The sequence below is a fragment of the Schistocerca americana genome, chromosome 4 (genome assembly GCF_021461395.2).
Source record: "Schistocerca americana isolate TAMUIC-IGC-003095 chromosome 4, iqSchAmer2.1, whole genome shotgun sequence".
NCBI lineage: Eukaryota > Metazoa > Arthropoda > Insecta > Orthoptera > Acrididae > Schistocerca > Schistocerca americana.
In genome coordinates, this window is record NC_060122.1 from 650104381 (window position 1) to 650109757 (window position 5377).

General features: G+C 44.2%; 1 pseudogene; it reads right to left on the reverse strand.

Moving 5' to 3' along the window:
• Window positions 1–4506: 4506 nt before the first annotated feature.
• LOC124614299 lies at window positions 4507–4624 on the reverse strand (annotated as a pseudogene).
• Between the last annotated feature and the right edge of the window lie 753 nt (window positions 4625–5377).

The window sequence follows — 5377 nt, forward strand, 5'->3', positions numbered from 1 at the left end:
GCACGCGTGTTTACCTTTCGGCAGTGGCTGCTGTCGGCGCGAGCTGTGAACCTGAGAATCTATTTTAAATCTCTCTCGACTGTTAAACGCTAGTCTGAAACATTTCCTTATTCTTCAGTGAAGCCGAGACCCCTAGTTATTCCCTAGCTAAGTTAATCGGGTTTGTACGTGCTATTTGGCTAGAATAGCCCATACATCGTTGCCCTCAAATCACTCGCAAGCATTGACTGTCAGTGCTCGGTACAATTCTCCATACCACGAGACATAGCAGTTTCTCTCCTTAAGAGTTAAGACGAGACTATGAAAAAGTGTTCATATAATTACTCTCGCAATAGTCTCGGTGCATGGCGTATCGCCTTGCTCAAACACTCGACGATTTGCTGCAAGAGAAAGGTGAATTTCTCTGTCTGCAATTTGTCTATATCAAAGCTGGTGGCCACTCTTTTTCTTTGTGGCCAGTCAGAGGATTGGTATTTGTTATAATTCCACCAATTAGAGTTTCTGTAGCCTATCAAAGATATCATGTCTTTCGTAGGCCAGAGTTTAACTTCCGCTACGAAATACTGAGATAAACAGCTTCTTTCCTCGTGGGTTTTTACGCAGGTGGCCACAGTTAGTGACCAGTGTTTTGAATTGGTTTTCTCCAGACGTTTATATGCCATCTCTAGCCGTGTTACTGTAGAAAGGCTTTCCGAAAGGTCGTCATTAAAAGCAGGACAAGGGCAGCTTTTGCTGCCGGCCTGCGCAGTGGCTCCAGCGTCTCATTGTGTCCACTCGATGTCCCACTGAGAAGGTTTCAACCTACATGGGACCGGCGTTACTGTCATAAAATTCTCCTTTCCTCAGAACTGCGTCTCATAGCTCGGGCCTCGAAATTACTTGCATGCAATTACTAGTGTGAGTGTTAGTGGTATATACTCACGAAATGACGGCTTGCTTATTCGATTTGCCTATCAAATTCGTATATTTTCATGTAACTATGTCATGTGACATATCAAGTGGCTCTGAGCACTATGGGACTTAACATCTGAGGCCCATCAGTCCCCTAGAACTTACAACTACTTAAAGCTAACTAACCTAAGGACATCACACACACCCATGCCCGAGGCAGTATTCGAACCTTCGGCCGTAGCAGTCGCGCGGTTCCGGACTGAAGCGCCTAGAACCGCTCGGCCGCCGCGGCCGGGTGTGACATATCGATTTAACTGCAATTGTTACAGGAATTTAATATAAGGTGTGTTATTTGTTTGACACCTTACACCAGGAGTTTTAAATTCTATAACGAGGAATTTGAATCTCCTGGTGTAAGGTGTCAAACAAATAACACACCTTACATTGAATTTTGGAAACACTTGCAGTTAAATCGATGTGCCACACGACATAGTTACATGGAAATCATGGAAATCTTAAATCAGGATTTGTGAGAAAATAAGACGCCTACAGCTGTCCTTATGATTTTATTTATTTTGTTTCAACCAGTTTCGACACTTGATTGCGCCATCTTCAGGCTGTGGTTGATGCAGAAGGGGTTGATACGATCCCTACATATACCGCATCAGTGGCCAGCACAACTGGATACACAGATAATGTGAAAACTTAGGCGTCAGCGCTCCAACCATGGTTAGAGCGCTGACACCTAAGTTTTCAAATTATATGTGTATCCATCTATGCTGGCAACTGATGCGGCATATACGGATCGTATAAATCCCTTCTGTATCAACTACTGATTGCAACAAAATAAATAAAATCATAAGGACGGCTGTAGGCGTTTTTATTTTCTCACAACAGTAAATGGCCGTCATCCCAAAGACTTCCTGCCAAAAGGATGGACATGCAAAAACTAAACCAGGATGGTCGGATGCTGATCTGAAACGTTACACTCCCGAATGTGAGTCCAATGTACTGACCACTGCGCCACCTCACTCAGTGTGTGTGTGTGTGTGTGTGTGTGTGTGTGTGTGTCTGTGTGTATACAGGGTGTTTACAGTTCATGTTACAGACATGTGGAGGTTGTAGAGGCATCATGGTAGATCCAGTATTACAAAGGAACCAATGTCCGGAAACGTCATCCAACGATGCTACAGAGCGTCTAAGTTATAGGAGCCAGCACCCGTAAGGGTCATTCCGTGATGATGTTACAAACTTTCTAGGATGATGGAGAAGGATAAATGTATCAATTTGAGGTAAGGGTCCCTGTATCGGAAACGAACGAGTCGAAAGTTACTTGTGTAAGCGAAAATGTGCTGGCACTGTTGTTGCTAAGATTGTGGGACAACTTTCTGTGTTCGTAGTACGTACCAAAACAAGAAAAAAATGTCTCGTAAACATTGGCTCTAAAATATATACCTCAAAAGCTACAAGCACTTGTTCAATACAGGACATGTGTGCCACAATAGCGAAGACGAACAAGTGTTCACAGGTCCGCAGGCAAGCTTTTTAGAGTCCAGGATTACTGGACATTTTTTCTTTGTTTTGGTCAGTACTACCTCCTTTGAAAGTTGCCCACCCTAAAGTTTTAGCAACAACATTTCCATTACATGTATCCCACTGTCAGAGGTATCAGAATGCTTTTCGCTTATACGAGTAACTTTTGTCTCGTTCGTTTCCGGTACAGGACCCTTACCTCAAATTGATACAGTTATCATACTCCATCATCCTAGAAAGTCTGTAACATCGTCGCGGGATCTGACCGGGATAGCACAGTGGTTAGCACACTGGGCTCGCATTCCTGAAGGCGACAGTTCAAACTTGCGTGCGGCCATACTGATTTCGGTTCCTTGATTTCTCTAAATCGCTTAAAGCAAATGCTGGGCCGGTTCCTTCGAAAGGGCACGGCTGATTTCCTCCTCCGTCCCTCCCAAATGCGATCTTGTGCTCTACCCCTAACGACTCGTTGTCGACGGGGCGTTAAGCGATAATGTCCTCTCTTCCCCCTGCAAAACCCTATTTTTCAACATAATCTCCGTTCAGTGCGATGGCCTTACGCCACCTTATTGGGGGGGGGGGGGGGGGGGGGGAAGGAGGGACGGGCTGTAGCCCGCATGGTACCACTCTACTTGCCGATGTCGGAGCCAACGTCTTGCTGCGCCAATAACCTCCCCGTCACCCTCGTATTGCTTCCCTCGGAGTGCCTTCTTCATTGGGCCAAAATGATGGAAGCTGAAAGGTGCGTGATCCGGACTGTAGCGTGGATGAGGAAGACCAGTCCAATGAACTTTTCTGCACGCACTTCCGTGAGGCTAGTTGTGCAGTGAGGTGTTGTTCTGTAACCCGTCGATCGCCTCGAACGAGACTGCCTGCACGTTCCAACATTGGGCGCGTCACATCTGTGCACGGCCGGATGACAGCGGGAGATCGAAAAGGTTTTACGCGACCTTGTTGTGGTGTGATAGATGTTCAATGCCCCTAGCAGATTTTGTTAAGTCATAAGCGAGAAGTATTAGAAAACTCTGACTCTTCCTTACATGATGTACTAGACTCTCTAGAATCTGATGACCTAGCTGCATCACCGTTTCCAAAATGACATGATTTCACGTCCCTAACAACTTCACCTCACAACGACAACACACCTACTCCTCATCACTGATTTGGTCCAAATTTATGGTATATGCAGGTATTGGCCAGAAATGAAAGTAACAAACACTGGGGTTCCAGATGGCCAAACACTTAGAAAAAATAACGTTTTTGGTATGGGTCGCGCCGAACATAAACAATTTATCTTAGTGTAGTGACCAGGCAGTAGCTGGCATAGCGAGAATATAACAGAACGATAATCCGTAGATCGTGGAGTCGATTCCATATGAAGATACTTTCTTTGATTTTCAATTTTTACGTTACTTGCTCTGTAAATAAACAGAAATAACGCTCACTAAATTGTATTTATTAATATTTTCATAAAAGGCATGAAAAGGAAACGCAAAAGAAACTTCGTTATTGCAAGTAATTTCCAAGAAAGGTTTGTACTTGCAGCGTCCACGAGAACTCTGCAAATAATAAATAGGGATTATAATTAAAATGCATGGAACTTCCGTTAGTTTCACTTTGATCTTCGATAAGCAGCTGCCTACATACAATGCGTTCCCCTGCTTTTCCAATGAGTATAACCGCAGCAAGAGTAAATGATGAACTGTAAAATAATAAAGGAATCTAATTTTATGCACGAAGTTCTCGTGTACGCCTTTCAAACCCCTTCCTGGAACTTTATTTGAAATCAAGTTTTCCTTCGCCTTTCCTTTTCTTGCCTATTATAAAAATATTAATAAATTCCATGTAATGAGCGCTGTTTCAGTTTATTTGTAACATAAGCACTCCGTCTTCAGGCCACAAGTGGCCCATCGGGACCATCCGACCTCCGTGTCATCCTCAGATGAGGATGCGGATAGGAGGGGCGTGGGGTCAGCACACTGCTCTCCCTGTCGTTATGATGGTTTTCTGTGACCGGAGCCGCTACTATTCGGTCGAGTAGCTCCTCAGTTGGCATCGCGAGGCTGAGTGCACCCCGAAAAATGGCAACAGCGCATGGGGGCCCGGATGGTCACCCAGCCAAATGCCGGCCACGCCCGACAGCGCTTAACTTCGGTGATCTGACGGGAACCGGCGTATCCACTGCGGCAAGGCCGTTGCCTCCATTTGTAACATAGGCAATGTAAAAATTTAAAATAAAAAATTAATTTTCCACGACCCTCGGATTATTGTTGTGTACTCTTTCCGCTTCTCCGACCGTTGCTTGGCAATTATGCTGACATGACTCTCCCGACCCACGCGAAAACTATTTTTTCTAAACGCTTTTATTTCTGATCAAGCTTTGCATATACTATAAGTTTAGACGACATATACTATAAATTTAGATGAAATCATTGCTGACGAATAAGCGCCGTCGCCGTGTCGGGGTTGCGCTCACACCCATCATCCTCAACTACTTCTTAAATTTATTGCAGTCTCTGTCTTCCACTACAGATTTTACCCTCTATCGCTCTCTCTAGTGCCATGGAGATCTTAACGCATGTCCTGCCATCCTATCCCTCCTTCTAGTAATTGTTTTCCCCATATTTCTTTCTTCGCCGATCCTGCAGAGAACCCCTTCATTTACTACCCTAACCGTCAATTTTGCTTCTGAGGTACCAGAACTCCTTCACTTTCTTTATTTTATGGTCCCCGACTTTGATTTAAATTTACCTGATGTTTTCTATTACGTTCGTCTTTCTTTGGTTTACCTTCAATTCACATTCTGTGCCCACTATATTGTTCAATCCAGTCAACAGGTCCTGCAATTGTTCTTCACGTTTACCGTAGACAGCAGTGTCATCATCAATGTTTGGATTCTATCATCCTGAGTTTTATTCCCAATTCTCAAACTTTATTTTATTTTATTATTGTT